The sequence below is a fragment of the Synchiropus splendidus genome, chromosome 18 (genome assembly GCF_027744825.2).
Source record: "Synchiropus splendidus isolate RoL2022-P1 chromosome 18, RoL_Sspl_1.0, whole genome shotgun sequence".
NCBI lineage: Eukaryota > Metazoa > Chordata > Actinopteri > Syngnathiformes > Callionymidae > Synchiropus > Synchiropus splendidus.
In genome coordinates, this window is record NC_071351.1 from 15,633,103 (window position 1) to 15,646,194 (window position 13,092).

Sequence of the window (13,092 nt, forward strand, 5' to 3'; positions counted from 1 at the left end):
ATAAAGAGGTATATGTTGGTGATGGTGGAGACTTTTTCAGGACGGCCTGAGGTGTATCCATGTGCAAGGGAGGATTTGTTGTCTGTCATTAAAGCACTGGTTAATCATTCTATTCTAACCCATGGGTTTCCCAGACTAATTAGACCTGATATTGGCTCCCACTTTACAGCATCTAATCTAGCTATGGTGGAGCAAATGCTGGGACTTAAACATAAACCTGGTTCTGTATATCATCCTCAACAGTGTTTGGCCAAGACATGTGCACAAACAGGGCTGAATTGGCTGCAAGCCCTGCCTATAGTTCTTTTGGCAATCAGACAGTCCATTAACCGCCGGACAGGGTTCACACCTTTTGAACTTCTGACTGGTCGTCTGATGCCTGGTCCAGCCTCGGTGTTGCTCCAGCCGGAAGTGGACCCACCAGCCGGCTATAAGCCCTACTGTGAGCAACTTTCTTCATGTTTTTGTGCGCAGGATGATGCAACTTTTGCAGCTGAACCAGACGGACCCCCGCCAGCTTCATCCATTTATCTTCATGTGTTGCAGAGAAAGTGGTCCGAACTACTTTGGACTGGATCTTTTGAAGTCATGGTTCAAGCTAAATGTATTGTCACTAGTTTTTGTTTTCTTTGCTCATTTCATATTTTGCAGGAAAATATAAAAAGGGGGACCATAAGATGATGGTGATGGACAAAGAAGGACAGCTGGTGACTTTTGGGGATCTGGTGATCTCCTTGGGAGTAATGTCATGGCTGTGCAGGCTAACAGTAGGGGACAAGGAACCCAACCTGGTAGGATCTGGCAATGAGACCCTAATAATGAATAGGAACAAAAGATCAGCAGAGCCATGAGAGGTTTGAAAGCCATGTCCATCAAATGAAGATCAATGTGGATGACCTGCTACATAATCTGCTGACAGGCTGGTTTGGCAAATGAAAAGGATTGATAATAACATTGTTGATAACAACGATGATAGACGTGAACTGCTTTACTTTGTGATGGTGTGGATGTTGTATGCAAGCTGTGTTTTTGAAAATTATTAATAGGGCATTTAAGGACAACAATGGCAAAGGAGTCTATGTGATGCTATGTGTTTCAGGAGACGATGAGACACATCTGGAGGAAGACAAGCTGTATCCTTGGTCTGAAATGTTTTGAAACATTTACTCTTATATCTCATTTTGATTTGCTTACATATACATGTATATCTGCATTTATTTTATTTTTACTTTGGTAGATTCTGGGGAGAAAATTGCATAATACTTTGGATGTTTTGTTGATCTCTTTTAGGAGAGATCAAAAGGGGGATTGTGGGAATCATGATATTTTACTTATGATCATATTTATCAAGTATCTGCTATTGAATAAATGCTTTGTCTAATGAAAGACTGAATCCAACAGACGCAGTGATAATGGGTAAGGTAACCTCAGTTTGATCCAGTATGAGAGGTGTGTATGATAAGGATAGTGGGGAGAGATGCGTGGATGGAAGAGTGAGTCATGAAAGGCAGGAACCACCGGGTACCAGGACCATTGAGGAACCCAGGAGACATCTAACCCAGAACTGGCCCAAACAGCTTGAGCTGAGTCTGAGTTTGTGGGGACAAACATCTACCTTCCCCCAAGTGAAGGAATGTGGAAGATAAGGAACCTCTGGCACAGCGATGGGTCAGGGGGATGAATTATGGACCCAGGCAGAGCCAGGCAGAGATGGGACCAGCCAGTCCACCAGCAGAAGCAAGCCAATCAGAGGAGAGGACCAGATTATCTGTTTACAGCTTTCCACCCAAAAAAGGCCAGGAAATGGGCAACAACAAGAGGATTCATCAACGTCGCTCCAAACCAAGGGGTGTCGAAACCAGATCAGGAATGTGGCGCCATGGCAACGGGGACCCCAAGAGACCAGGACCAATCAGTGGAGACTACACCCCAAGATGAACCGAAATGTGTCATAAAAGGGTCAGGGCCAGAGATAGTCTTTGTCACTCTACACCACTGGAGCTAAGGCTAAGTCAGGCGTAGTTGTGGACCCAGAGCTCTGTTAGGGTAATTAGACTCCTCTGTCAGGGAATAAATTCTTTTTGATTTTAAGTTGTGGGTTTTCAGTAGTCATTCTCACGAGTAAACGAACATGCGGAAGATACATTAAAGGTGTAGATTCCTACAGGTGGGACGGCAAACCTCCCCCTGACACTCATTTCAGAAGAGAGGAGGTTTACCGTAGGTGCAAACCAGGAAAAAATTGTAGAAACAGAGGACCTGAAAATGATGGAGATGATGCCAACGCACGAGACACCGGATTACGTAATGTTTATTGGAGATGGCAATTGCTATCCACCATGAGTGAACAAAATAAGAACAAAATAAACGGGACAGGAAAGGCGTACATTGCAGATCAACACTCGGATAGTAAATTTTGGAAATTATGGCTAAAGTACCCTGTCGTGCAGCGAAGGATCATGTGGTACAAATTAGGGGCGCTGCAAGAAAATGGTTTATTATGCCATAACATGCAGTTTAATGGTAAAGGAATGGAAGAAGGAAATGATTGTCACGAAGAGCCCTGTGAGTGTCAAAGGGATCAGATAGGACTAGCAATTCCCATGATGACTCAACAACCCTGGAGGAATTGGGTCGATAATAATCAGTCGACCTGGTGGGCTGAGGCTAAGCAATGTTTATCCAAAGAACTGAGGATAAACATTACTCATGTAAAATATGCATATCAGCTCATCAATGAAAAACCCAACAATACAGAAAACAGAATATTTTACCCTATGAGAGGAAAAGATTGGGCAAGAGCAATGGAGAACTGTACAAAAACCTACTGGTCAATCTATCTTGTCCAATCCCATCTGGAAATTCCATTGGTCAACGACCTAGTGGTCAAGGACAAGGAAATCATAAGTATACTGTTCCCCCGACATGTCTAGATGATGAGGCTGAAGAAGACCCCACGGTTTTCTTTAAAGCATGGGAATGGTCTCAGTTAGCCGGCCTTTTGTTAGGAAAAGGATTAGGATGGAACTCGTTTGACACAGAAAGCTTAGAGATGCTGATGTGGCCCCATATTGTGTCATATAAAGAACCAGAAGAAAATACTCTTACTGCTCACCAGAAAGGAAAAAAGAATATTACGATAGTACATGAGGTAGAAGTACAGACTGAGCAAGGGGTGTGGGGTTACGATTCAGTGTTCCAAGAAAATATTACTGAATGGAAGAGACCATCTACGGAAGGACTCCGAGATAATGACCAAAGGACGTGGTATACTACACTTAAAGAAGGAACATTATTGTTTAACCCAAGCCAACTGTGGGGAGATATTACACAAATTACAGGAGGTGAAAGAACCTTGGGAATGGCCCTTCAGGATCAATTAGCTAATTATCAGAACTTCCTAAGAAGGAAAGAAGTCTCCTGGAACGATTCCAGTGGAGAAGTGTCTATTCGGGCCTGGCCCCATCTTGCATGGGACCCATTTAATAACATGATAATTGTCCCGGGGAAAGATAGTGTACAAAAGGAGGGAATGGGGGTAGAACCTCCCACAAAGTACACAGCGCAATTTGTGTTGCACAATCATCTGAAAACAGTCAGACAATATTTTAAACGATACTCGAATGGCACCACGTAAGAACAATTCAGTCATCATTCCGGTTTGTCCATACTACTCTAATGACTACGGAAAGATTTTTGATAGCAGGGCTAGACCTCTTTGAGGTCAATAATACAAAACAAACGAAGGGTCAGGTGTTTGATAAAACTGAATTTAGGAAAACCTGGTTCCCCGTCATAAGCAACATTCAGTACCCACAGCTCAGATGGCAACCTGATGACCCTGAGCATTTTAACTTAAGTATTACAGGATACCAAAAGTGCTTTCGTGCACCTAATTTGAAACCTGAAGCAGAATATAGTCATGACTCTAATCAATGTGACCCGCATCAGTGGGGTTATAGCCCGTGTAATAGCACCGGATGTTTTAATGAATCTCAAATAGCCAAACAACTAAAAAGAAAACATGAGTCCTATTTTACTACAAGGTGGGGGACACATGGTATACTGTTGAAAAATAGGGAAGAAATGTGTGAACAACTAGGAATCCACGTAGCCGTACCACACTGGCCAAAAGTGGCAGCTCCATTCGGGTTTCTGGAAAGCATAAACCCTGGATTCTTAATGTACAATCGCTATGAAACATACCGGGATCAGTTATGTGATAAAGACAATGTCTATGCAAAGTCACGGACACAGGTATAGTCTATAGGGGACAGGATTCTTTCGAAAATGTCCTATAACGAGACATCCCCGTGGTATATCCCACTAGGAAATAGGAGTTGTGTCTACGAAGATTATAATGCCCCTGAGATTAATACAACTCAGGATATATATGCTTGTGAAAAATTGGACGACTATTGGTATATTGTACGCGATTTCCGCACTAAAACCCCGACAGCAGGGTGGCTAGGATTCATAGGTATGGTGGCAGAAGCGACGGTGTATGGGGTAGGACAAGGAGTTGTAGACACAGCAGACGCTGTGTCGGAAATAATTAAATTAATGTGGTGGTACATAAAATGGATACTTATTGTGTTAGCGGTCCTCATAGGTCTTGCTGTAATCTCTAAAGTAGTCACCTTATGTCGGTGCCTTAATAGCATATGCTGCTATCCATGCCGTGCAGCAAGAAGACGAAAAGAAAGACAAGAAAGAGAGTTCTTGAAGAAAGCTCTTCGCGACGTTAAGGAAGACATAAAGAAAAAGAAACAAGAAAAATGGAAAAAGTCATTGGACGAAGGCTATAGAGAGGTTTAACTTAGGGACCTTGCTTGTGTCTTACAGATATGAAGATCAAGGTATCGGCTACAAAAGTACCTGAGGGGGAAGCGAATAAGGAAAATCTCAGGATTAAATTTATGACCTTAATATGGGTGTTAGGCATCATCATAATAATATTTGTATCACTTAATTTTAAAATTATCCCCTTCTCCTACAGAGAAGATTGGTGTCAGAAGACAAACATTACTCTTTGTAGATCCATAATCACTCAGAGTTTTTATAGATCTCTTCTGGAATGGAGAGAGGTTGAAACTACCACTATAATAACAGAAAAATACATCTTAATCAGTGCCAAGGCATTGGTTTACGACATTACCGTGGGACTGACTAAATGGCAAAACGATACAATTTTACAGAACGATGTACTGAGCTCCAGTGTTTGGACTGTCTTCTGGATGATGCTGACATGGGCATACATTGGAGCAGATATACTGACGTTCCATCTGTGTCAACAGGAAACTCAAGGTAACACCTCCATCCACAAGCACACAGGCAAAGCTGCGCAGGAAGTATCTTACGCTTAGACGCGCTGATCATGGCAAGCAATCAGATGAACAACACCGGGTATCACCCAGCAAATCCTCCTCAGGTAGGGACAGATTTTATTGATCTTATAGTACTGTCCACTTTACAAGTAGTATTTGTTCCTCCATTACACAAGCAAAAAACTTGCCTGGGGTGCATCTTCGGACTAATAGTAGGATGCATTCGTTTTTTCGCTAGAAAAGTAACCCCTTTACACGCATCATTCGGCCTCATTGGAGTCGCTGCATTGAATCTAAGTCCTCATAGACCGTGGCTTTGGCCGACCGCGGTCACCATAGTATACGTTCTGGACAGTTTGTACACCGAATTGACTCTACTATTTTGCACAGGTTCTCAGTGCACCTATTGCAATACAGCAGGGACGGTGATATATTTCACTCTCATAGGTTTGTTGTTGGCATTAATTTGGTCAACCCTGGGGAGGTATAAAAAGGCAGCACTTAATCTTACAGGGCAATGGATGATTCTGATGATATGGGTTCTGATTAAAAAATTAGCTGGAGGAACTTCCTTGTATGTCTCTATGTTTTATATAGGTTATCTGATGGGGACTTGTTATCCCATGAAACTATGGAAAACTCCTAACAACATAAGGTTGTTTGGAATGGCATCTACTGTTCGTAGACCTTCTCAAAATTGACATTTTGTAATGTTTCTACAGGGCCGAATTGTGATTACGGACGGGAACGACAAGGCGGATCAATGGGATCCATGGGGCAAACACGATCCGAATGTCCTGTAAGCCCTGGGTCATCCCTGTGATCATGGAACCCCTTGATCCCAGAACCAAAGTCCGCCCTACAGACATAGGACGACGTAGGATTTTTAGTTGGCGACCCTCCACCAAAATGGTTGAATACTGGAGGGATAAGCCCCTCATGAGATTTACAGTAAAAGTATCACGCGGCGTGGTCACCCAAGATCATCAAAAGAAGGTCCAAAAGATATGGATACCCCATGAAATCAAACCAACGAAAAAGATTGTGTAGTCATTTGAAAGAGAGACCCCGTTCATCCTCCAGGCATGGCCACGTTTCGTGGTGATGTGCCAGGAGAATGAGCCCTTGAAACAATGGCTTCCAGTTGTATTTGCTGAACACTGGGAATTCACGTTCCCAGGGGATGATAAGCTGCCCCCATTGACCACGTGCGCCCTTAGGGCGTACCACTGTAACATAGGACCCGGGCAGACATCCTGGATTGAACATGGAGGATTTCATCCTCCATATGTGTTGCAGGGAATGATATTGAAAACGGAGCATGTGGGAGAAATTTATGATAAAGATTTGGGGTTCATTAGTCCCGCTAGACCTTGGGGGCCGGGAAATGTACAGCCAGGCTACCAACCTCAAGGGAGCCAGATTCACCTCTATGACCCAAACTTACTAGTGGTGACTCAATGGCAGAAAGACGTTGTGAGCATGTACGGGGACTGGGAAGACTGTGTACTTCGGGAACATGGTGAATTATGGCATGGGGTGTATGATCTACACCATTATTAGGGAGGATATTGCCTCCGTGGTTACTACGAGTGGATGGTCAAATTATTGAAAGACAGAAAAACAGTGCCCACCGCATTGGGGTGGCATACTCAAGGACCAGTCTCATGGCAGGATTTTGCCCGACTGGTAATGAGCGGAAATGAGAAAGAAGCACTGGCTGTGTTAAAGGGAGAACGCGATTGGAAGCGCCCTGCCATGCTCGAGCAGTACAAGCAGAGATATAGGCGCGGTTGGAGGCCCACTCCTCGAAGATCAAACCCGGTGAGACGCTGGGCAGAGAGAGCTGCGACGTCCAGTTGCTGTCCGATGGTCCCTGGGCGGAGAAACAATTATCTGCCCAATGAAGGATCACCGGCTAACTCGGATTCGGGAGCTACTCCCGCCTCAAGGCCACCCAGACGTCCGAGGGCCTCAGTGTCCGTACCAATGTATGTACACCTACAGTCTTCTCCCAGATCACAGCAGAGTGCTGTCTTGCCGACTGAAAGTGAGACGGATGAGGAAAATCCGGAAGAACAATCAAAACACCAAAGAGACACCGGTGCAACAAATTGCACCTATTGTGAAGGTAAAGTAACGATTCTTAAAGATCCACTCCTTTGTAAACATGAAGGCCATGTCCTGAGAAATTGTCACCAATGTGGGGTAAATATGAAAAACAACAAATTTGTCTTCCCAGACTCAGTACAGCTCACAGATGTCCAAGTTAATGTTGCTTCCACAGGGTCGGCTGACCCTGTGAACACACCATCCCCTGTACCTCCGAGACCTTCGAGAGTCTCGACCCCTGTTCAACGGGACGAATACTCACCTACTACCCCCCGAGATGAGAGTCCAGACCTCACCGCATCTAATCTTCCAAGCACTTCCTCTTTGACGCGCGACCCCGCGACATCTACGGACCCAAGATTGGAGGCTACACAGATATGGCTCAATTATTACATGAAAAAGGTGAAAGAGCTGGAGTCCAGACGGAAACAAAAAGACAAAGAAGACGATGACAAATCGATGGACCTAGACAAATGGTGAAGGAGGATATTTTCGGAGGGGGATGTTGTATATACTGAAAAATCGAAAATATTATAACCAAGGCCTGCAAGTGACCTTTGAATTCTTATTGAATCTGTATGCTTTGCACTTTTGAACTTACAAGCAAGACATGCTCTGAACTTAGGGTGAACTTGTAAACAGAGCATGTTTTTGAAGCTGAGCTCGCGATTATGGTTAACACTTAGAAGGTACGTTGCATTAAACAAAACATTGTGGTCATCATTTAGAAGATATGTTACATCTATCAAAACATTGAAACTATCACCGAGAATGTTCAAAGCATCTAAAACAATTATCTAAGACATGAGAGGCGTCTCCAATGAAGATTAAAAACTTTCCACTGAAGACAACAAGAACACGTGACCCATTAATGAGGTATTAGGGGATTTTTTATTGAAACCAGCATTGATACTGTGATATAAGTGCACACTTTTTGGCTTCATCACTTTTGCTGTAAGGTCTTGTATCTTAACTTGGGACGGTGCTCTTGCTCTTGCTCTTAGGCTAGATTTGATTGATTTGATCATTTAGTTGACTTAACTATTTTCATTGTTCTCTTATGATTTTTATTATTGATTGATTTTGATTATTGATTTTTGATTTAATCCTTTTCCTACTTTTTATTATTACTTTTATATTATTACTTTTTATTGCATGTATTTTGATTATATGTTTATTTTTGAAGTTTATGTATGGGTACTAGCGTCTGGCGGTACCTTTGATTTTGTTGGGTACTAGCGTCTGGCAATACCCTTGAGTTTATTGATGTTTATTGATTCTACTGTTTTTATCATTCCTTATTGATTTTATTGTTTTTATTATCCTTTTATCATTTTTTGAAGAAATACTTTTGATATGAAAACAAAATAAAATTGAGTACGAATTAAGTACTGAAAAGGCACAACGGCGTTGATCCCTGACTACTAAAGAATCGACTGGCTCCTGTACTACCATCAGCTGGGTTATAGGTGAGATAATGTTCGATTTCCTTCCTTGTGCACATGTACTGAATGTCTCGTCTGGTAGCATTATTCCATCCTGAATTATTATGTCAATGATAAGGTGGTAGTTCAAAAGGTTGAGGTAATATTTTATTTAAGGAATGGATTGAGGATCTAATCATGTGTCCCTAAACAAACCTAAGTAAAGAGACTACGGTAGAAGGTGTAGCATTGGAAGGTCAAGAACCTGTTTCTCAACAGGTCGGGCGAATTAAATAACCCGCTCAGTGAAGCGCCGACAGTACTCACTAATATAATAAGGTGAAGTTGATACATCTATTATAGTCTTAGAACCGTGTCCGCAACAATAGGCTGACTGAGTTGACCACACGAGGGGGCCCTTTACCACAGAGGCAGAGGAAGGTAGTGTAGTCGGAACTAGGGACGGCTTATGCCATAGCCAATTGCCCTGTACACAAAACCTTGAAATCCAAACCCGACGACACACACACGCCAAAAAAAAAGTTTGTTTATAATTATAGAGACCTGTTTTTCATTATACATGTCTGTTATACCTCTGTTCGAAATGCTCCCAAACTGGTGAAGTCCTTCACTTCTTGGGTGGCTCCATCCTCACTCTCTCTCAATCGAAGTAGCGCAGCATCGATCGAAGATTCACGTCAGACGGTCATGCGGGGGAAACTTCCCGGATTTTCCGCGCCTATTTAAGGAGCACGAATCACGACGCGAGTCAGTCACGTGATCGCTGAAAACGGGGCCTCGTTTGCCTTCGATCAGGTGACATGAGGAAAAAACGAGACGGGCCACGATACAGGCTCCATTTAACCACGCCCCCTTTGTGCGAGGCGTGACTCGCGACTCCAGTGCCATTTGTAACATCACTACTAATACGTTCCGCCGTACATGGTACTGTACTTGAGCGCTTTCCAGCTATTGCAAGTCTCCTCTTGTGACATACCGTAATTTCTGTACTACTCAGTATTGACAAATTGACAAATGACTGAAAACGTCTCTCGTCCAGATGTTTTTGTGGCCGAGTGGTTAAGGCGATGGACTTGAAATCCATTGACTTGTACCGGCGTAATTTCAAGTCCTACCAACAACGTTGGTTCGTGTTTCGGATGCTTTGGCTATTTTGAGCCTGCAGAACTGTCACATGGCAATCGTGCTGTGTCTTGGGGCGGAATATGCTGAATGACGTGACGTTGTGTCCACCGGGAATCGGTCTGTAGAACCGTCACGTAGCATAGTGTGTGTGAGACTTCAATGGTCTTCAGCTGATTAGAGTTCTACCGGACTGTATGTCGTGACAGTCCATCAATTAAAGGCAGGGTCTGATCTTTCCACGCAGTTTCCTCAAAGTATTGAGTAAAACCCTTTGAAAGTAGAAATAAAACATTCCAGTCCTCTGGGAACGTATGGGCCGACAGCACTGTGAAATCACCAACCGATCGCCTGCCCCACTAACCGTGAGGTTTGTCACGGATACAAAGTGGATCTTTTTCCCAGGGTGGTCTCTAACCACCAGCCATTCCAACAACAGCCAAACGCGCTGACCAATTACATCACAGAGACATGAGAATGAGGATCACGACAAAAAGAGAGACACTTCGAGAACAGGAACACATGTTCTAAAAAAAATTGCGTGATGGCTCAATTAAAGTAAGACAAACTGTGCTACTTCATGGATACACATAATCGATGCACTTGTGACCCAAAGTCGTTAACCAGACAGGTTACATGGAACACTGTGAGAACCCCTACAAGAGCAGGGGATCAAAAAATTACTAAAAACTCATGACGTTCCTCTCCACAGAAATCTTTAGTAAAAGGCGAAAGATTTATACGATCTGAAGAGAAACATGAGTGAACAACTGACACTGAACCAGAGAAGGAGCTGTATTCTTCCACATCAACCTTTAAGTCATGGTGGCACCCTCTGCACCGTGCGTGTCTCACAACATCTGGAATGAAGATAAAGGAGCGAAGTCATCCGTCAAAAAGTACTACACAAGATAATGAGATGCAACGTAAACACCAAACATAAAAATGTTGATAACTTTCGAAAAAACAGTTCAGTCATCTTAGATTTGATGTGTAACTACTAGAAGACCCTTTCTGCTATAGTGGGAGGTGAAAATTTCATGTTCTGAGGCTTCCCTGAGAAGTTATGGCACAGTGCAGAAAACATGGTTTCATCCTGAGATAAGGTGGGTTTCGGAACGCCAGACGTAAAAATGTTGATAACTTTCGAAAAACACTTCAGTCAGCTTAGAACTGATGTGCACCTACCACAAAGACCCTTTCTGCTATAGTGGGAGGAGGAAATTTCATGTTTCTGAAGCTTCCCTGAGAAGTTATGGCACAATGCACAAAACGCGTTTTCAGCCTGAGATAAGCTGGGTTTCGAAACGCCAAACATAAAAATGTTGATAACTTTCGAAAAACTCTTCAGACAGCTTAGATTTGATGTGCAACTACTAGAAAGACCCGTTCTGCTATTGTGGGTGGTGAAATTTTGATGTTATGAAGCTTCCCTGAGAAGTTATGGCACAATCCAGAAAACGTGTTTTCAGGCTGAGATAAGGTGGGTTTCGGAACGCCAAACACAAAAATGTTCATAACTTTCGAAAAACACTTCAGACAGCTTGGATTTGATGTGCAATTACTAGGAAGACCCTTTCTGCTTTAGTGGGAGGTGAAAATGTCATGTTCTGAAGCTTCCCTGAGAAGTTATGGCACAATGCAGAAAACACGTTTTCAGCCTGAGATAAGGTGGGTTTCGGAACGCCAAACATAAAGATGTTGATATCTTTCGAAAAACACTTCAGACAGCTTAGATTTGATGTGCAACTACTAGAAAGACCCTTTCTGCTATAGTGGGAGGTGAAAATGTCATGTTCTGAAGCTTTCCTCAGAAGTTATGGCACAATGCACAAAACGCGTTTTCAGCCTGAGAGAAGGTGGGTTTTGCAACGTCAAACATAAAAATGTTGATAACTTTGGAAAAACACTTGAGACAGCTTATATGTGATGTGCAACGACTAGAAAGACCCTTTCTGCTATAGTGGGAGGTGAAAATTTCATGTTCTGAAGCTTCCCTGAGAAGTTAAGGCACAATACAGAAAACACGTTTTCAGCCTGAGATAAGGTGGGTTTCGGAACGTCAAACATAAAAATGTTGATAACTTTCAAAAAGCACTTCTGACAGCTTAGATTTGATGTGCAACTACTAGAAACACCCTTTCTGCTATAGTGGCAGGAGAAATTTTCATGTTCTGAAGCTTCCCTGCAAAGTTATGCCACAAAGCAGAAAACGCGTTTTCAGCCTGAGATAAGGTCGATTCCGGATCGCCAAACATAAAAATGTTGATAACTTTGGAAAAACATTTCAGACAGCTTAGATTTGATGTGCAACTACTAGAAACACCCTTTCTGTTGTAGTGGGAGGTGAAAATTTCATGTTCTGAAGCTTCTCTGCAAAGTTATGGCACAATGCAGAAAACGTGTTTTCAGCCAGAGATAAGGTCGATTCCGGATCGCCAAACATAAAAATGTTGATAACTTTGGAAAAACATTTCAGACAGCTTAGATTTGATGTGCAACTACTAGAAACACCCTTTCTGTTGTAGTGGGAGGTGAAAATTTCATATTCTGAAGCTTCTCTGCAAAGTTATGGCGCAATGCAGAAAACGCGTTTTCAGCCTGAGATAAGGTCGATTCCGGAACGCCAAACATAACAAAGTTGATAACTTTGGAAAAACACTTCAGACAGCTTAGATTTGATAAGCAACAACTAGAAAGACCATTTCTGCTATAGTGGCAGGAAAAAATTTCATGTTCTGAAGCTTCCCTCCAAAGTTATGGCGAAGTGCGTAAAACGCGTTTTCAGGCTGAGATAAGGTCGATTCCCGAACGCCAATTATAAAAAAGTTGATAACTTTGGAAAAACAATTCAGGCAGCTTAGATTTGATGTCCAACTGCTAGAAACACCCTTTCTGCTATAGTGGGAGGAGAACATTCCATGTTCTCAAGCTTCACTGCAAAGTTATGGCACAATAACGAAAACGCTTTTTCAGCCTGAGATAAGGTCGTTTCCGGAACGCCAAACATAAAAATGTTGATAACTTTGGAAAAACACTTCAGACAGCTTAGATTTGATGTGCAACTACTAGAAAGATCCTTTCTG

At 42.7% G+C, this 13,092-nt stretch overlaps 1 non-coding gene across 1 annotated transcript; it reads right to left on the reverse strand.

Annotated features, from left to right (window-relative positions):
- Positions 1 to 10,658: 10,658 nt before the first annotated feature.
- Positions 10,659 to 10,772, reverse strand: LOC128750314 (U5 spliceosomal RNA). The gene has a single exon (XR_008413117.1). It is a non-coding gene; the product is annotated as a U5 spliceosomal RNA (small nuclear RNA).
- Between the last annotated feature and the right edge of the window lie 2,320 nt (positions 10,773 to 13,092).